A 22,030-nucleotide genomic window follows, 5' to 3' on the forward strand; every position below is an offset into this window, starting at 1 on the left:
TGTTCTTTGTTTGGAAGATCTCTCTAACTTGACTTTTTAAAATATAGTGTAGGTTTGCTGATAATAACTTGTGCCTGACCTAACTACTTTGGTTACCTTATGAAATAACTGAGACAGTATCATTGAAATCATTCTGTAGAGTAGAGGAAATAATTATTTTAAATATAATTTTGTGGGTTTGGTAGTTACAACAAATGGAATTTGGGGAGATTAAATACTTCATTGAACACACAAAAAACTTCACTGAAATAGAATGCAATTCATAAGAAACTGTCTTCAGGGTAGTACTTTTTCCCGAAACTACCCAACTTTCACTTGTCTTTTGTCATTTTCATTTTCTACTCTTATTCCTGAAAGAAAAACAGAAATTTCCACTCATCTATTGATAACAGGGGCTGGTTGTGTCTAGTGAAATTCATTACTGCTTTGATTTTTACAAGATCCTTTAAACTCTATTTGAGTTGTCGTCCTCTTGCCATGTCCATTTTTGTCTGTCGTCTAGATCACTCTGATGTGTACTTTGATTCCATATTCATTTCTTTGCTGCTTCTTGAACACTGCATAATGACACGAATGTCCATCATGGTGAAGAAAGAAATTTTTTTGGTACCTTAAATAAATTTAGAGTTTTAATGCTGCATACACATAAAAATGTCCTATAGAGTTTAAAATTAGTTTTGATTAGACAAAATCTGAATGATCTTTAAATGTGTAAAGACCATAAATAATTATCAAAGGGAAACATCAGAGAAAAGAAAAGAAAAAAAACTACCATAGTCAAGAGACTAAATCTATATTTTTCTTGGTGTTGTTTCCCTTAATAGTTATAGAAAATATTACAAAGGATCTCACTGTTACTACTTATGCATTGTGAAATTGCCCCAAATTATTTATGTCTATAAAAAATTAATGTATATGACCTTTTATCTGTATGATATATGCATCAGCAACTCATCCTAATATAAGCTTTAGGAAATCCAAGATATTTGTATGTTTTATTACCCTTATTGAGCAAGGCAAGAGTATGGTTGTGTTATTGTTCAAGCTGACATATTCTTGATGATGGAATTTTTCTTGAGCGTGATTGTCTAAGACAGTAAACACAATATACTGAGCACTTATTTTGGGCTGAGTATAGAACATTGCATTTGGATTTCTGGGAGAGTTCCAAAGATATTTCTATGACCAGGGGACTTTATAGTTTCACACAACATACCCAGCAACAGTTGGGATTATATTCTTATGTGGAAGTAACTGAGGCTTAAAATGATATCCCAGTGTATTTAACCAATGTTGTTTAATGTCAATGATTTTAAGCACAGCACATGTCTTCATATGCTTATTGACTCTTTTGGTTTCCTATTCTGTGAACTGCCTAAGTATATATTCTTCATTTACTTCCTATTACTGTTTTGGTATCTTTATTGTTAATTTGATGAAGCTATTTATATGTTCTAGAAAATAACCTATTTCTTCTGTTAGACATCTTCCATCCTCTACTTTTATTTTTTTTATTTTTATTTTTTTTTTATAAATTGAGAGTGTTTCTTTTTTTTTTTAATTTTTATTTATTTATGATAGTCACAGAGAAAGAGAGAGGCAGAGACACAGGCAGAGGGAGAAGCAGGCTCCATGCACCGGGAGCCTGATGTGGGATTCAATCCCGGGTCTCCAGGATCGCGCCCTGGGCCAAAGGCAGGCGCTAAACCGCTGCGCCACCCAGGGATCCCTTTACTTTTAAATTCATGCAAATTCTATACATTCTCACTTCTAGGATTTTTCTTCTTTTTCAGAAACCTCAAAATGTTCTAAATTGTGTAAAGAAATATAAGAATGCACAAAAAGCCCAATCAATTTTTTTTAAAGGAAGATAAAAGACATTCTATAGTATGCTATAGTATTAGTTATATGTTTTAAATTTTGGCATTTATAAGAACCCACCGAAAAACCAATTGAAAGAACAGAGAGCTAGAAACTAGACCATTTGTATTTGGCCATTTAAAATACAATAAAGCATTATCATAAATCACTGGGGAAAGATGAAGAGGTCGAGTGGATTGCAACAGAAGCCTAGTTCTTCTTATAGAGAACAAGAAACTTAATCAAACACGACATTCAAGGATGGAAACTAGATGGATTAAACATTTAATTTTGAAGGTTAAATTGTAAAGTTAATAGAGGAAAATCAAGGAAAGCTTCTTTGTATCCTAGAGGCAGAAAAGAGACTTCTTGTATAAAACTTTTACAGAACAAATGACAAGGCAAAACTTGATACGTTTAGTTACACCAAAATCAAAGATTTCTTTTCATAAAGGACTTTATCATTTACAACTTTATTCACTCACTACCAATACAGAATGCAAAATATATTTTTTAAAATTGGTAACAGCAGAGTATCAAACGTATACAGGGTCTAGAAATGATGTGCAAGAAGTTTATTTAAGGATAAATTCAATATTTTAAGGATTTTTTTCTTTCCAATTTGACTTATAGATCCATCTCAATGAAACTCACAATTTTGTGAAGTGGAGTTAATAAGCCCTTTCCAACATACTTACACCCAAGAATATATAAATACTATCTTCAAAAAAGTAAAGGATGAGGACTTGTGTCCTGTTATTAAGATTTATAATAAAACTAAAGTTTTTAAAAGAGCATATATTGGGACAGGGATAGTACAATGGACTAATTCAATAGACTGGTGGTCCCAGAAACTACCCCCACAAATACAGAAACATGATAAATGAGAGAAGTGGAGTGATCAGAACTGGAATGGGGAAAATTATAGTTTTTAAAATATATGCTTCTTTTTATAGTACACATCAACTTACAAAACCAATTTGCTTGGTAATTAGTAGATAACAGCTAAGCAAGAATTCAGTATGAATAGAAGCTGTCTGTGGTTCATCAGGAATATAATTATTAAACTGCTATATTTATCAACAAATTGATACTACAAAAATGTTTTAAATCTTATTTCTTTAAATAACCTCCAAAAATGAATATATTGATGTACAGTTGATGAACTCTTGTGCTATTTCTTCATTTGTAGTAAAAAGCAACACATTATCATCATATGTAATGTGGGTCATATGTGTCAAAAGGACTTGCTAATTCTAGGCTGCTCTTTTCTCTGTGCATTTTGTTAAATGGATTTCCTTTGGATAAAAACCCTTATGTGATCTGACAAGTAACCCTTGTATTACATGAGAAGTTAGATCTATTAAGACTGCATATTATACTTCCTTATCAAGGTGCCAAATTCTGGATGCCTTATGATTATATGTTAATATGCAATTATAATGCTATTCCCAGTTCTAAGCAGTAAGGAAAAACAGTGGAAACAAAACAAGACAAATCCCAAATCACTGCCTATGTGGGTTAACATTCTAGTTGGTAAAATGGTAATCAAGCTAAATAAAAGTAACAGTTATCTAGTACGACTACTACATAATTCATTATGCCAAAAAGTGAGTTATTTAAAACATACATTATCTTAGAGTTTCTGGGGATCACAAATCCAGGTGCAGCTATTCAGGCCTGCTTCTGGCTCAGTGTCATAAGACTGCTATCAACATCTCATTCATAGCTGTGATCAGAAGCTCCAATAACGAGCTCCCTCATGTGTCTATTGGCTGTTCTTTGGGGACATCATTCTTTGCCATATGATCTTGACCATAAAGTTACTCATAAAATATCAGCTTATTTTTCCCAAAGAGAGAGAATGGAAGCCACCATTCTTTGGAAACCTCATCTCAGAAGTGGCATTAGGTAACACTGTCTTTGTTAGAAGTGTGTCAATGAGTCCTGCCCACGTTTAAAGGAGAGGAAGTTACTCAGGCATGAACACCAGAAGGTGGGGAGCATGGGGGACCATTTTAGAGGCTGCTTCCTACAGTAAGTAAATATAGTGATAAGGGCTAAGAAGAAAATAATACAGGGAAGGAGGTAATATGTTTTAGGAGAAAAAAGCTGAAATTTTAGATAGGATGAGAAAACTGCATTGACAATGACATTTGGAAAAAAAAAAGGATGAGTGGCTCATGTGGATATGTGAGGCAAGACCACTGACAATTAAGAAAATGGCAAAGAGATCCTGATAAGTAGCAAATCTATAATGAGAAAATAAAAAATTAGCACATGCTAAGAAAGTAAAAATTCACTGCCTAATTCATTAGACTGGAGTAACAGACAAGGCCAGCTCAAAGTTAACATGAAACAATATGTCTCTAAGGATTTGCTGCAGCTGTAACGTGTCATAACAACCACCTTCTTTAGTGACTACTGATTTCTTAATCACTGAGAAACTCTGTCCTCTGAAAATCAGACCAGCAGAAATGTGGTTTGAAAACATATCACTGAGAATAAATCATGCCACTCTTGCATAGGTTTATAAGTCATCTTGATACAGAGCAGCAGCCTCAATTTTTAATGCAGGGGCAAAGATGCAGATAATAGTTTTCTGGACACAACATTCCACATTTAAATGGGCTTTGTAGTTTCCACAGGAACAGAATCCTTGGTCCACTTTCCCATCCAAATGACATATTGACCCCTTTACACAAGGCCCAGCTTTGTTTTTGGTCTATCAAAACCCTACTTCATTTAGATTTGGCCTAAATGCCACTTTCCCAAATCTTAAAGTAACTTTCTCCTTTTTTTGTGGCAAAGTCTCACAGTTGCATCAGTTTACAGTCCATCTCACCGAGATAGGTCCACAAACCTGACTTTGTGAGACAACAGATTTATCCCTATTGTCTTAGATTGATTGGGTTGGCAAAGTAAGGAGTGTTAAGAGAATGAGGGGAGACAGTAGCAGAGGAGAACAAAGAACTAGAGTTTCCTTCCCTCAGGGTAATAATAGGTCCATTCAAATGCAAGATACTACTATATTGGTGGCATTTCATAGATAATATCACTTATTTTCATTGAAGACAATTAGACTAACTGGAAGAGCATGGTTGGAGATATTTTCGATGGATGGATAATAAAACATGAAGTGAATTTTAAGCCTTGGACACATAGTGGAATTAGAACTAATTTAATATATTATTTGTTTTCTGGGAGAGAAGATTCTACATTGTCTCTTTTGGGAACTAGGATAATAAACTAAGGAGCAGTAACTTGTGCCTTGAAAGCAGCTGATAGAGCTAAGAGTGGGATAACCAGGAGAGACGTCTGTTCTTTTCTTCCAAAGGGGATAACTAAGCCCTGGATGAGCAAAATTTGTAATAGCAGGCAAAAATATTCAGTGCTGAGTATAGATGGTGGCGTATTTGGATCTGAGTAATTTTTCTCGTAGCTTGTCTCTGCTCTGGTTTCCTGATTGGATGAAACCAATCTACGACTGGTTGTGAGCACATGGTCTGGCCTGTCCACCCCTACAGAGACCAAGCAACAGTTTGGGGTAAGGGTGTCTATAGAGATAATTAAAGCTTGTCCTCAGGAGCTTTGTTTTGAAGTTCAACCTTTGGTGGATTGAGGTGAGGCAGAGTATATTAGGAAGTTCATCTGGAAGCATACTTTAGCCATATATTCCAATTTAAAATTTACCAATAATAAAAAGTTCCATAATAATCTATATTCTAGGGCAGCCCAGGTGGCTCAGCGGTTTAGTGCTGCCTTCAGCCCAGGGCCTAATCCTGGAGTCCCAGGATCGAGTCCCACATCGGGCTCCCTGCATGGAGCCTGCTTCTCCCTCTGCCTGTATCTCTGCCTCTCTCCCTCCCTCTCTCTCTCTCTCTCTCTCATGAATAAATAATAAAAATCTTTAAAAAAATAAATAATTATTATTCTATTTATTTCATTACTGTGTCTACCTCTAAATTAACTTTTAATTTGTGTGAGAAGCACATATGGATTGACATTACAGAGCCCCCAAAAATCTGCTCTAGCTAACATATACTAGTATCTTATTCCTCATCTTATCCAAATATCTGGAAAATGTTATCTACATTTGCTATTTCCACTTTCTTATTTTCCTAGCAACATATCCCAATTTGCTTTCATTACCAAAAGTATACTGAGCTCTTTTTAAACTTTATCATCACCTTCATGTTGCTAAAATTTGTTACCCAAACTCTTAACATTTGAAAAGTTTGATCATTCTCTCCTTCACGGTATTTCTTTTCTTAGCCTCTATATACCTCATCAACATATTTCAGTTTCTTTTACAGATATGTTATCCTTTACTCAACCTCCAAAATCGAAAATTTGGTCCTCAGGTTTGCCTCTCCGTTCTTGTTTTCTACTGTACTCCCTAGGTGACCTCATCTCAGCTAACAATCTTTATCTTAAATGCAGTTTACACACACACACACACACACACAGTTGCTAAGATATTGTATCCACACATGATATTTTTCATTAGCTCCTTCAGACCCAAAATCAAATAAGCCTATACTTTCCATCTTTATCTAGATAACTAACAAGTACCTCAGATTCGTGATTTTTAAACTTGACTGTCTTCATATTCTCCAAAGACGTTCATAATTTCATATTAAACTGTATCCCAGTCCATTCAGATCTTCCAATATAAACCTAAAAGTCATTTTTTTTTTGTGGTTACCTGTCCCACCTGATATACACTGAAATCTACATAGAGAGATTCTATAAATTCACTTCAAAGTGCCATCTTCTCTGTCTTGAAGAAATGCAATAAACATCTACCAGATCTCTCTTCAATGATTCTTATTTCCCTCCAAACAATTTTATTCACTGGACTCAAAGTTTTCTAATCTAGTACGATCACATTTCTATTGATATGGTCAATCATTAAAGCTTCTCCTTTTTACCTCGTAATCCATTTTTTTCATAAATCAAAGCAATCTTTTCCTAAAAGGGAACTAGGTCAAGCTATTCCTCCCTTAAAATAATCCCATAACTTTTTCATTATGAATGGACACTTTGTGGTAATTTTAGCATTGATCCTCAAATTCTCCATAGGAGGATCCAATTTACCATTCCATCCTCAATCTTAACCACTACTTAATCTCTCCCCTATCTCCAGCAACTGGACTACTACCAGTGCCACAAATGAGTTGGGTATTTTCTAATACTGTTTCTTGAAATGTCTGTGTTCCTATCTCAATGAGAAAATATCTAGGGATCCCTCGGTGGCGCAGCGGTTTGGCACCTGCCTTGGCCCAGGGCGCGATCCGGAGACCCGGGATCGAATCCCACATCGGGCTCCCGGTGCATGGAGCCTGCTTCTCCCTCTGCCTGTGTCTCTGCCTCTCTCTCTCTCTCTCTCTCTCTCTCTGTGACTGTCATAAATAAATAAAAAATTAAAAAAAAGAAATATAAACATTAAAAAAAAAAGAAAATATCTAAACCAAGTACTTCAAGGTCTAATTCAAATTGTAACTCTCCAAAAACCCTCTTTCCTCTTCAATGATTTCTTTTGTGGATATCTTTCATATCACATACATTTTGTAAGCTGATGAGTATATATCTACTTTTTCTCTTTATTTTGGACCCCTGCAGTTCTAAGACTTATTAACCTACTTATCCCCAGATCTTAGCAGAGTGCCTGGTCCAAAGTGAATATTTTGGAACTGGTGATTGGATCACATTGAGAAAATCCTGATTATCAATAATAAGTGGTTCATAAAGGTGGGTAATTTAGCCTGAGATTTTATACATGTTAAATGCCATCATGAACTCCTTTTTCTCTTTTACTTTTGAGCCTTCATACTCCAAAATGCTACTATTGTAAATAAGTAACAAGAATATATTTTGTCCTATAGGTTAAACAACTATGAAATCATTTTCACATAAACTTTGAATGTGTTCAATAGTGTAGCTACCTTGCTATCATTAGTATAGAGGACATTTGAATTAGTACTATATATTTCCTTTATAAGTAAAACATACTGGTATTTGGGAATTAGTCCCTGCTACTTAGTACCATGATAAAAATCACCGGTAAATTAAATATATATAAATAAGGCATAGATTTCTTAGAATTCATGAAGTAAGCATATGCTATTGCTAATATTAATATCATTATCATTAGTCTCAATATAATTTCCAACCACACCACTTGGCCTACAACATATAGTTGAATAAACAGGCCTAACACACTTTCTTTTCACTAACCTCAAATTTCCTTACCCTAGTTCTATAGAGAATATACAGCAATTGCACGTCTCTAACTCATTGCCTAAATAAACTGGCTTTATTTAAGGAACTAGTAGGAATATCTCTATAACACATAAGCTGGTTAGCATTTGTGGGTTACACAATGAAATGAATTAAAATTAGAAAAACAAGTTAATCTGTATTTATACCTTTAAAATTTTCATAATGAAAATGTGATGCTCTAGAGTGAGCCAAAAGAAGAAAAGAAGAGTTAGAAAGGCTTGATTTCCTCATGCATTAAATGGCCTGAGGGCTATATTTACCATATGTCACTTAACCAGTTATCCCTGAAGTACATTACAGCTTAATCGTGTGATGGTCTCAATCTATGTGGCACACAGCCTGTTGACAAACTCAGACTCTTTGATTTTACTTTTTCCCCCTCTCATCTTCATTTTATATTTTGTAATCTCCCTTATCCCCGATATGTGTGACTTAACACGCCATCTACATACACGATTCCTCTAAAGTGATTTTCCATAAAGCTTGGTCAAAATATGACTTATAAAGGAGATTTTCAATATATATTTTATAACACAGAACTGAATCTTGAGGAAAAAAAAAAAAGTAAGAAAACTCTCCTCCACAAGGATTTCATTCAGCCCACTTTTAAACTTGATCCATAATTTGATCGAATGCTCTTGGGCACTATTAAATAGTAATAATGAACTTCACCTAAAGCCCTTAGTAATTTTGTTCCACATTTCCTTCTCTAATTATCCACTATTCCCTATTTATTATTACTTCATTCTCTGCCTTGAGGCTGTCTAAAAATACTAAGAATGATAAATTAAACAATACATTTGGCACCAAGTTAACCTGTGGGGAGGGTTATAATTTAATGGGTTGTCTTCTGAATTAATTATTTCTGAATTATTTAATTGCAGTTTCTAAACAAATTTCTTAGAATATGTGACATTAGAACTTTCAATACACTTCTAATAAAATTATTATGACAAAATCACAGATATACCATAATTATCTATTAGGCTAAATTTTACAGAACTCGACTATACATCCATAGGGAGTTACTGATTATATTTTTACTAGCAAGCATTGTCTCCTATAGAAGTTTAACATTATTTTGTTAGTATCTCACAAGTGCAGACATTAAATTATTGGAATTTTGAAGCCAATGCCTTTTCCCCCCTAAGTAACAATAATTATTGACTTCTATATTAAAGTTTTATGAGTCTTTTAGATTAAGTACTACTTTAGATTAAGTACTACTTTAAAGAACTTGATGGTACATTGTACACTGTTTACTTACCCCTATCATTCTCATTAAAGCTCTGTGATAATCAGTTTCTTATTCTCTGAGCTAAAACCTCCATGATTTATGTGGAAAAGTTGTCATTTAGAAGAATCCACATTGCAAAATGGCAACCATTCTATTTGTGTTGTGAAATTTTACCCATGTTTCATAGTGATTTTTAGTTTTCCTCTTGGAGAAGCAGAACTCTTATGGAAGTTTTCTTCCATAAACAAAAACTTCTCAACCATTTATCAGCAGCACCAGGTCCAGAAGAAGTGAAACAGCTCATCTGGTCTTAACCTCTGGAATTTTCCCAAATTAATTACCTACTACATCCAGCCCACAAAAGCCTTCTCAAATTTCATGTATGAACGGCTGCAGTGGCGATCCAAAGCTCTTTATAACCTTCTTTAATACTTTGAAATGCTGGACAGCTGCTTTTTAATGCTCTAAAAAGCTCAGTGGTAGAAAGAAAGTTTTCACTGAGTGTTAAGATATTATTCAACTGTAAAGTCTTAAATTTCAAGTATATTGAGTTTTTTAATATATAATGTTCTTTTACATACTGTTTAAACTTCATTATAAGAAATAGACTAAAGTTCATTATGTGTCAGTAATCGTGGACTAATTTTATTCTTATTCCTTGAATAATATGGCTTCTGCAGGTCTCAAAACTAGTGATAATTTAACTGTATCAGAAAAAATGTTTAGGAAGGCAAATGCCTTTCAAAAGGAAAGTGAAATTCTCATATAGTACAAATAAGGAATACAATTGCTATAAGGACTTTGGATACTATATATCTGTAGTGCTTCAATTAAAATGGTAAAAAAAAAAAATTGGGGTTGCCTAGGTGGCTCAGTTGGTTAAGTGTCTGACTTGATTTTGGCATGATCTTAGGGTCCTGAGGTCGAGCTCTGCACTGGGTACCATGCTCAGTGAGGAGTCTTCTTGTCACTCTCCCTCTGCTTCTCCCCCTACTACTGCTCTAGTGCTCTCTCCCTCTCTCTCTCAAATAAAATCTTCTTTAAAAATGGTAAAAAAATTTTAACTTGACATATTAAAACATATGTTTTAAACATTAACATCTATCTTTCTTGACCATTATTGCCATCATTCCCTCAGTTCTCTACCTTATAGACTGTATTTGAGTCATCTCTTTCTCAATTTCCAAATACAAACTGTCATGGATTATTTAATTTTTGTTCTTGAAATATGTTTTACAATTGTCCTTAAAATGATTCAACTTGATCTTCATGCCCATTGTTATTCTCCTAGTGGAGATTCACACACATTCAAGCTTAAACAATTGAACTCCTTCAGGTTAATCTTACTGATTTGCATTTCTTTTATCTGTCATAGATAATTTTCCTGAGCCACTACTTTTAGAATTTGACACTTATGATCAAATAGATTCTTTAGTCACTTTGATCATCTACCAGAACTTCATTAAACTATTTTGCTTTCCTTTGAAGACCTTTCATTTTCTGACCCTCACAATTTCATTATTTACCCAAGGTTTCAGTACAAAGTGCCTTCTTCGGAAAAACTTCAATTTTCATCAATCATTCAATCATCTTACAGAAAGTATATTCTTACAGTAATTTTTCTTTTTTTAAAAAAATTATACTTGCTTATTTATTTCAGAGAAAGATAGAGAGAGAGGGCACAAGCAGGGGGAGAGGCAGAGGGAGAAGCAGAACAAGGCTCCCCGCTAAGCGGGGAGCCTGATGTGGAGCTCGATCCCAGGACTCCGGGATCATGACCTGAGCTGAAGGCAGATGCTTAACCGACTGAGCCACCCAGGAACCCCTCTTACGGCAGTTCTTCCTTAGTCTAGATGTTCTTTCATTTTTTTTCTATATTTATCCACACTTTATTCTTCAAAGGTATCTTTGTTTCAGTTATTTCTTACGGCTTTATTTGATTACACTAAATTGATCTCCCTCCCTTTGTAACATTTCTACCATTCAAACAGAATGCACAGTATAATGAATGATTAATTACATTCCCAATTATTTAGAAAGATACTATTAATATAATGGGTAAGAATCTGCACATAATAATACACACATATGTAGATGTATAGAAAAGCTCTTCTCCAGAATCTCATAATCATGTAGGGATAAAGGTAAGGAAACACATAATGAGAAAATAAGTGTTAAACCTTGTAATATTTTTGAGTGTTGTTTTTTTGTTTTTTGTTTTTTTCTTTTTATTTATTTATGATAGTCACAGAGAGAAAGAGAGAAAGAGAGAGGCAGAGACACAGGCAGAGGGAGAAGCAGGCTCCATGCACCGAGAGCCCGATGTGGGATTCGATCCCGGGTCTCCAGGATCGCGCCCTGGGCCAAAGGCAGGCGCCAAACTGCTGCGCCACCCAGAGATCCCCTATTTTTGAGTGTTAAGGAAACATAGGCAGAAAGCATTAAGACACTTATAGGAAAAAGTACTGTAGGCTTCACAGAGGGGCTATCAACTGGTTTTGGTAGGCAAGGGTAAGAAGTTTTCCTTTTGTTTGGGTGAGGGACGGACATTGAAGTCACTGAAGTTAGTATGTAGTGATTTAATTTTCACAAAGTTTTGGCAAGATTTTGATGACCACATCTTTATACCATCATCATTGTATATTTCCCACAATGCTTTGGGACATTTTCAAGTATAGTAGGTACTCAATATTTTTTCGGGGAGGGGGATGTTTATATATATTGTAGTGGTATATATGCAATGCGAACTTAAGTCAGGCATACTCTATTTCTGGTTCTCTAGCTGCATGCCTTTAAATTCCCTTAAATAGGGGATCCCTGGTGGCTCAGCAGTTTAGTGTCTGCCTTTGGCCCAGGGTGTGATCCTAGAGACCCAGGATTGAGTCCTGCACCGGGCTCCCTGCATGGAGCCTGCTTCTCCCTCTGCTTGTGTTTCTGCCTCTCTCTCTCTGTTTCTCATGAATAAATAAATAAAATCTTTAAAAAAAAATTCCCTTAAATAGAGATAATAATACTTTATGTCTACGATATATATAACTGCTATATGTATATATAGTATTACATACATAAACTATTAGATATTTATCATTATATATAAACTATTACATATTATTGTATTCATAAGCTATATCAATGCAGATTTTTAGTAGTTTTGATACATTATTTTGCATTCTATATCTAAATATAAATAAACATATGACATTGTAAAGATATAATCACCCTTAAATTGATGCAATTAAAGGAGAAACTGAATATCAAAGAATTAACACTGTACCTAACAAAGAGCAAGTTTACCAAAGATTATCATTAATGTTTTTTTTTTTTTAAGATTTATTTATTTGAGAGAGAGAGAGAGAGAAAGCTCATGAGTGATGGGAGGGTCAGAAGGAGAGACTCTCAAGCAGACTCCTCATTGAGCCTAGAGCCCAATGTGGGACTCCATCTTACCATCCATAAGATCATGACCTGAGCTGAAATCACCAGATAAATGCTTAACCAACTGAACCACCCACATGTCCCAATTGTTGTCAATATTTTTAAGGTCAATATAATTATTTTATTTTCTACTTAGTCATAAAATCTAAATCTGAATTCAGTACAAATACAGAGAGCAAGAGTAGAGGTTTAAAGCTTTTAGTCAATTCTTTTCTATTTCCATTTGGCCTTTTTTTTTTTTTTTTTTTTAACAAAGCAAGAGTTTGCCAACTCTTAAGCCTTAGTACAATCAGTAGGGTTAAAATGACAATGAGTCGTTGATACCAGCAGGAATAAGCAGCACAGACTTATAAATTATGTGTGTAAAACAAGTGTTACAATTCCACAAAATACATGGATTTTTTTTTTTTTAAGAATTTTTGAAAGAGGGACACCTGGGTGGCTCAGGGGTTGGGCGCCTACCTTCGGCTCAGATCGTGATCCCAGGGTCCAGGATCAAGCTCCTCATTGGGCTCCCTGTGGGGAGCCTGCTTCTCCTGCCTGTGTCTCTGCCTCTCTCTCTGTGTGTCTCTCATGAATAAATAAATAAATCTTAAAAAGAAAAAAAAAAAGAATTTTTGGAGGCAAGGTGTTTAAACTGCCCTTAAAAGGTAGGAAGAAATCTAATATTAGAAGAAACTGAAGAGACAGATATTCTATTTTTGTCTAAAAGATTTATGCTTATATTCCCCTGGGAGAAAAAGATAAATTATTCATAAATAAGTTGTTTTATATTTCTTTTATGTTTCTATTAAAAACATATATTTTTATATATGGAAATACTAATGTCCTATATTTTAAACATGAAAAATCTTATTGTGCTTATTAAATTTACCACTGTACTGAGCATATTTTAAATACCCATAAAATATTTTATAAGACACATACATCACAAGAACATGTACTATTTTAAAAAATTGAAAAATTCACTTGTAACAGATCTTAACTAAGGGGTTTATATACCTGTATGTGTTTCAATTTCTTTAAATAACTATTGTATTTGGCATCCCTAAGATAAATTTGTGAGGGAAAGTATAAAAAGTTAACATAAAAAATTTGTTTAAAAATCTAATTATTTTTCAAATGTAATAAACTGATGACCTTTCTATGCAAAAAAAGACATTCAAATTAAGTAAATGTATATAAACCCTCTTCAGGTGATAGAAATTTCCAAATGTACATGCATTTTTGTATAGTATAATTTAAATTGGTTTTCACTAACAAAATAAGAAAATAACAGTGTGGCATTTGCAGATAACTATGCCTGAGTTGCTGTGTTAATTTTGAAAAGATATTCATAATTGTTTTATGTTAATTGTGTTTGAAATAGCATCCATGAAATTACAGTTTTATATTTATTTATTGTACAATTATCTAAAATTATTTTCAGTCAAAGCCACCTAGCGTGTAAATAATGCCCTAAAATTTAAATCTACAGAAACAAATCACGTTCTTACTACTTTATTTATTTCTAAGTAGCATCATATCTGCATGCATAATAAAAGTTGCTTTTTCCCCAAAGTTAACAGTCAATTAACTATAGGAATGCAGGCTTGGGTAGCAGTTGTTTTGATATATTATTTTCTACTCCATTTTATAAGAATACAAATAATATATATATGCTTTAATTCACACCTCTAAGTAGTAATATATGATTTTTCTAAATATAATGTGTATTGTTAGTACCAAATCTACAGAAAGGAAGCAATTTACAAACAGAATGTGTTGTTATGAAAGTAGAGAAATTATAAAGCGCAACTTTCTTTTACAGTTAGATCATTAGAATTTGTTTCCTTTAAAAAACATTGAATTTCATTTTCATTTCAAGATTGGGAAATAAAGACTACCATATTTTCTTATTCAGTGTCAGTGTTTTGTTTTTATTATCATGTATTAGACATGTGACATACATATAGAAATGGAATGAATGACCCACCCAACTGATTTTTTCTGAACATGCATTGTATTCTTTTAAATGGGAAACTCAAAACCACAAGTAATTTTGTTAAATGGACATATTTTTACAATTAAAATATGAGTATATAAATAATTCTATATAATCTATGTTTTTTCTTTACTACTATATACATGGAAATCCACACAAAACATATACATAAAAATTTATGACCCATGTGGGTATTAATAAAGTCAGATAAACATGTTAAATTATATGTGAGTGTACCTGTATGTGAGTGCAAAATCTTTCACAAACTTGAACACTGGGTATACCTGGATTTGCATCCAAGCAAGCTTTGGCATTTATTAGCTGGCTCAAAAGATAAAATATATTGTAAGTTACCATATCCTCAGTTGCTTAATTTGAAAAATGAAGTTAGTGTTGTTGTGAGGATAAGTAAAATCAAATACATGAAGTGCTATACATGCAGTAAAATATGTCATTATTGCTCAATAAGTTCTATAGGCATAAATATGTAAAATGTTAAAATCTATACCTAGATGCAATATAAATTGTTTCAAATTGATGTATTAATTTCCTAAATGTTTAATATTTAAGTACTACACAAGAAATACAAATGAAAAATATTTACTTCAAAACAGATATGTAGGGATGCCTGTGTGGCTCAGTGGTTGAGCATGCCTTTGGCCCAGGGCATGATCCTGGGATCGGGGATCAAGTCCCACATTGGGCTCCTTGCAGGAAGCCTACTTCTCCCTCAGCCTGTGTCTCTGCCTCTCTTACTCTTTCTGTGTCTCTAATAAATAAATTAAAAATATTTAAAAAATTAGATATGTAAAAGCTTTTTTATACATACACGCATACACATATATATAAATGATCAACCAAAATGTCTTTAATAATAATTTTTATAGAATAAAAAATAAAATCAAGATGACTTTAAGGAATATCTCATATGTGCTAACTACAAGGTTCAAATAAATAGAGACAACATTTCTTGGGAAAACTGTTAGATTGCACTTTCTATTATGCACTGATTGCAACTTCTCTTTTCATATTGTAATGCACATACAGAGAATGTCTACCTGCCATGATTAGATATTTGTAATTCCTTAGAGCTGAACGAACATGTTGAATTTTTTTTAAGATTTTATTTATTTATTCATGAGAGACAGAGAGACAGAGACAGAGACACAGGCAGAGGGAGAAGCAGGCTCCATACAGGGAGCCTGACGTGGGACTCGATCCCAGGTCTTCAGGATCAGGCCCTGTACTGAAGGCGGCGCTAAACCGCTGAGCCACCCAGGCTGCCCTGAACATGATGAATTTTGAAAATCACAAATATATCAATTTTATAGGTCATGGCAGTTTGTCTATCTTTGAAACTACTCTCTGTGCCATTGTCCTAATACCTGACTTTTAGAACATAAATGCAAATTACTTTTTGTGTGGATAAAAAATGTAGAGCAAAACTAGCAAAGTGTACATATAATGATCAAATTTTTTTTATATATATCTCAAATCTTTATATTGTCCATCATCTGTGTTACCACTACCTGTTAGTTCCATTTCCCATTATCTCAAAGCAGGTGAGAAACTGCATTAACGAGACAAATGCATAGTTACTAAAAGTCAACTTTCTTTGCACTACACCATTCTCAAGGTGCTGCAATCTAATAAGAAATAAAATACTGGTACATAAATATGCATAATACAAGATTGAATATGGTACATTTCTAAGAGGGGTGCAAAAAAGGCTGAACAGAGGGAGAATTTGCATATAGAGTGCAATATGAGAAAGAACATTATTAAATAGTTATCATTTTAATAAAGAACATGAATGGGGGTGCCTTGGTGGCTCAGTAGGTTAAGCATCTGCTTTTGCTTCAAGTCACGATCCCAGGGCCCTGGGATGGAGCCCTGCATTGGGCTCCCTGCTCAGTGCTTCTCCTTCTTCCTCTCCTTCTGCCTCTGCTCCTCTGCCCCTGCTCATGTTCTCTCTTTCTTTTCTGTCTCAAATAAATAAATGAAACCTTAAAAAAAGATGAACCTGAAAGATTCTAAATAAGCCTTATTTTCATTGTCAAATAGGAAATATTTCAAACACTTTTAAGCCATTTCTTCTAAAAATCCTAAGCTAATTCCACCTCTAAAATGTAGGGCAACCAAAAGAAAAACAATTTTTGTCTAACTCTTGAGACACTTACAAATCTTATGGTCAAAGCCTTCTCTCTACTGCAATAGCCGCTTTCCCATCTCTTGCAATATCATTTTGAATAAAGTCTCTCCTTACTAAGTGCAGATTTGTTTTTTATTTGACATCACATTTGAATGACATCAAAATTCCTGACCAGAAAAATATGCATACAGAGAGAGCCAGCACTTCTTTGTTATATTTTTGTCTTCTGTATATAATTTCAAGCATAAAACAATGTTTAGGAGAGCAGTATCTTAAATAAGTAAAAATGTATGTCATAAGTAAAATAACAGAGAAAATTTATTGTAATAAAAGCATTTCAAAGTCAAAACATAAGTCACTTTATATTTAACTGGAAATAATAATTATTACTTCATGAGAAGCATATACATGTAACACATGCACATGTTTGGCTTTCTATATACAATCCAATGCCATCAAAGCTCAAGGAATGTTAAAATATAAACATATTTTTGAGGTGCCTAGGTGGTACAGTTGCTTAACCATCAATCTGACTCTTGCTTTCAGCTCAAGTTGTAATCTCAGGGCCCTGAGAGAAGCCCCACGTCAGGCTCTGAGCTTTGAGTGTGGAGTCTACTTGAGATTCTTTCTCCCTCTCCTGCTGCCCCTCCTGCTTGTGATCTCTCTCTTTCTAAAATAAGTAAGAATTTTATAAAGGGCGCCTGAGTGGCCTTGTCAGTTAAGCGTACGCCTTTGGTTCAGGTCATGATACCACGTCAGGCTCTCTGCTAAGCAGGAAGTCCACCTTGCTCTCTCCCTCTATGCTCTCTCTCACTCTTGCTCTCTCTCAAGAAAAAAAAAAAAAAAAAAACTTAAAAAAAAATTTAAAAAATATATTTTCATTATAGATTAACCTGCAAAAGCAAATTTGAAATGTATTTACATTAAGACTTAACAAAAACTCAGGCATAGCCTAAAAAAATGCTAGCTAAATAGAGTAGCAAATATAATGAGTCCATAGGTTGTAACTGAAAACATTAATCAAGCTATAAACAGGATAAAAAATAGATAACTTTGCTTAGGTAATTTTTCCTATACTCTAAAATAAAACTATAATATCAAGCTTAATTTTTTTTGGCATTACTCTTATTTCAAAAGTAAGGTATGTTATTCCTGTTTCAAAATGCAAGGGAAAAATACTGAAGTTTTATAGTTTATTTTATGGGTCAGTTTTCTTTAAACTAAGTCTTCTGTATATGTTTTAATCTCAAATTTCCAAAAATCACATTTCTGTTCTTCATTGTGTATCTTCTACAGAAATCAGTTACATTACCAAGAGACTGAATCATTTTAGTGCATTACTGATTAGGAAAAGAGAATAGATATGATTAATACCTACAAATGACAATACTTACATTTATATTATATAATTTTTCTTGATTTAACCAACTAATCAGCATAGTATTTTGTTTCAGCAACCAGAGATTCTAAATTAATTGTAGCACTGTAATGAAATAGATTTCAACTTTAAAGGAAGAGGAAAAGTATAGGACATCCTACCTGTTTTGTAGTAATGTTACAGTGATAAGCCTCAGAAATGCATTTCAAACTACTTAAACTTTACTATACTGCATGTTCACTGAAGAGATACAACTATTTGTAGCTTAGTGAAGGCACATAAAGATTGTGTTGTGATATACAGTCAGTCATACTCTACTCCATAAATTAGTCTATGATCCTTTTTTAACTCACACCATATGTGATTTCTATTGTGTACTGCTTTTATATGTGTTAGATTATTACATTCCTTAGTTACCAAAATTTTAAAGTAATCATATATTCACATTTATCCAATATTCATCTGCAAATGTTGAAAATATTACAGTTACTTAGTATTCATGTTTTTATGAATGTATGTGAAATGAAATCCCCCTAAATATAGCATATATACAGGTGAAGAATATTTAATGAAAAATTTCACTCTCAAATTTATTGCTGAATTATTGGTCAGGAAATCCTCACTAGTCCATCAGCTGATGCTAAGGCTGATGCTAAACCTCACACGCAAAATCCACTTATCCCATTACTTCTCCTTCACTATTTTGTTGTTTCCAAGCTAACAGACCATGATTTCATTTCCCAGGGAACAAAAATCTTTTTCTAGGGAGCTTCCTAAACTCCAGCAAGCCTCATCAGAAAACTGATAATCAATGAAGTGTGTACACATAAAATCTCCAAAGAATTCTGATAAAGTAGTGCATTTTTATAGCTTGCCTGTCTTCAGAGAAGCTTTACGAATGAATCCAATTGCTTTCTCCCCTGGGAGTTCTAGATGGTAGAGATCAAGGAAGAGGCTAATATTTACCATTTCACAAATTAAAGTCTACATGTTAAGTTTAGTGTCAGACAGCTTTAATTATTTTCCCCGCTTTGTAGTTTGAATAGTTTAATCCGGGTTTCCCTGCAGCTGACAACTTGGAGTGAAAACCCAAGCAGAATGACAGCGTTTGTTGAGGCAGATAATGTAGCTCAAAAATGCAGGCGATTTTCTGGGATGCAAGACAATGTTTTGCATCCCTTTAGCTACCCAACTGAGTGAAGATTCCAGTATTCATGTAATGCAGTGAACATAAGTAATGATACGGTTTTCTACACATTTGATTGAGATAGAAAAAATGTAAAAATAACTCAACATAAAATACACAGTATTTGTTAAAATTATATCATTTATACTGAAAGATACAGAGAATTAATGTATATTTTGAATGCAGTACTAAGAAAACATTATTGTTTGTACATTACATGTAATTTATGGACTATTTTAATGTATTCCTATTATTTTTATTATATCTTTTACAAAAAAACATAGTTTAGGAATGTGAAAACAAATCAGGATGTTGTTCTTCTGATGCTGAGAAAGAGTTTTAATAGCTTTCAATTCTAATTGGGTGTTGTATATTTTCAAATTTAAAGGACTAATTGTTTAAAAACCTGAAGCAGCCCCATTAGGAACATACCATTCTTGTAATGGAGGGAAACTACAAGAAAGTGTTTGTTGGAAATTTATTTTCTTATTCTTCTCTAACAGTCTCTAATTAGACCTATTATGAACCGTGAGTTAGACTTCTGATCTTTGAATTTCATACCACTATGTTTCTCAGTATATATTCTCACTAATTCATTAAATTTTCCTTGCGTCTTTTATGATTCCTTGAGGATATTTATTTCTTATTGAGTCTCCAGTACCTAATATAATGTACTTACTTTCAGGTGTGGCATTTATTCAATCAATCATTCATTCACTCATACATTCATTAATTCATTCATTGATCAACCCATCAGTCAGTGGATAATTTTTAATTACCAATTATGTGTCATACCGCATATTAAACCTTGAGAATTCAAAATTAAATTTCGTCACTGCCCTGGAGAAGTACTTCACAGAATTACTGTGAAGTAATTGCTACTCATCTTAAACTCCTTATTGATTTACTTTCAAAACAAACAATAGAGTCTTTAACAAGACATACTATATTAGTCAGCTTTACTATAGTAAAAAATGTCAGTGGCCTAACAATGAAGTTTTATTCCTTGCTTATGTACAAGCTAGGGGTTCTGCTCTCTCCATGTTCTGTTTTCATTTCAGAATCCAGGAGACACCTGAATGAAAAAGAAACCTCCATTTGGATTATGACATTAATGCGGTAGAGTAAATTGCCAGAGAATTAGCAGAAACACACATGGCATTTTAAGCTTCTTCTCGGAAGTGGTATGAAGTTACTTCCTCTCCTGTTTTACTGGCCAGAGAAAGTCATATGAAAAAGACTGACAAGAGAATAAGGATCAAGTCTCTAGGTCATGTGGGAATATGCAGTAAGTAGAGATGGACAAATCCCTCTAGCAAAGGAAGGAAAGGACTTGGAGTAAATACATAATCTGCCAATTTATCTAAGAGCTTGCTCTTTATGGGGGTTTTGTGACTTTGATATGATATTCCATAATGGTATTTCTAATTAGGTAGTGATCAACAATTATTTTAAATATTTTAATCTAAGACATTTTATTCCTTATGTAACTTTTAACCACATCCCTCAAACCAAGTCCTCATAGTTTGTATCATAAACATTAAATTATCAGATGAAAGAACTGCAAAATAGTTTTTATTATGAAGGAACACATAAAAATTAGTAGAGAATAAGTTTTGGTATTTTCCCTGGGAAACAATTCGGATACTGCTACACATAATTCTCTCTATATTAAAAGGATCATTACACATGCTAAAATATGTGCTGCATACTGTTACATAAAATATTGCTAAGTAAGGTACTTAACTTTTGAAAAGCAAAATGTTTATTTTTTATATATACCTATATAGGAGAATAAGTTTATTCATTGAAAATTAGAGTTTCTGTCTCAGAGAAGCTTATCTTCTATATTCCTCTCAGCTAGTTAGAAGCCTAAGGAAGAGAAAAATCCTATGAACAGAATGTTTCAGGTGAAATACAGCTGCAGGGTTGAAATTTCATTATGATTCTATTCTATTTCCATCGCCCCACAGGAACACATATACTTAATTCATCAGAGCCCCTTTATTATCTTTGCAACACCCCCAACATCCACATCCACCCCAAGCCCATTAATATGGCCAGTTATAACATTTACAAAGTGAATCAGGCTTTGAAATAGAACAGTCCTGGCAGCATGCTTCATATGCTTCTAAAACATATACAGAAAAACTGCACAGCATGATTTTTCTCAAAAGAATAACAATAGTCTCTTTATACACTTAAAATAAGAAACCTATGTTCATGCTGATACAGTTAGGTGGTTTCGATTCCCATTCATAAGATGATGTATTGATTTGAAGATGAAACATATAACAAGTTCCTCATTTGGAAGAAGTCATCTCTACTGCCAGGTATTGTAAAATACTCTACTTTGTATAGATAGAAGCCAGCCACTCAAAAACAATTCCAAATTAGCTTAAAAAAAATGCAACGTAGATAAAATGATAAAATGTTATGCCTCATTACATACTCTCTTCACACTAACCTGCATGCACTAACCCTTTTTTCCCTCTTTTCAAACATTCAGAAAG

General features: G+C 33.5%; 1 long non-coding RNA gene across 3 annotated transcripts in view; it reads left to right on the forward strand.

Annotated features, from left to right (window-relative positions):
* LOC140608074 (uncharacterized) overlaps positions 1-20,884 on the forward strand; it is a 74,512-nt gene extending 53,628 nt beyond the window's left edge. For all 3 annotated transcript variants that reach the window (XR_012010043.1, XR_012010042.1, XR_012010047.1), the window contains one exon: positions 20,579-20,884. This is a non-coding gene — a long non-coding RNA (uncharacterized lncRNA). The remainder of the gene's footprint in view (positions 1-20,578) is intronic.
* Positions 20,885-22,030: the final 1,146 nt, after the last annotated feature.

Source organism: Canis lupus, chromosome 17 (genome assembly GCF_048164855.1).
Source record: "Canis lupus baileyi chromosome 17, mCanLup2.hap1, whole genome shotgun sequence".
Taxonomy (NCBI): domain Eukaryota; kingdom Metazoa; phylum Chordata; class Mammalia; order Carnivora; family Canidae; genus Canis; species Canis lupus.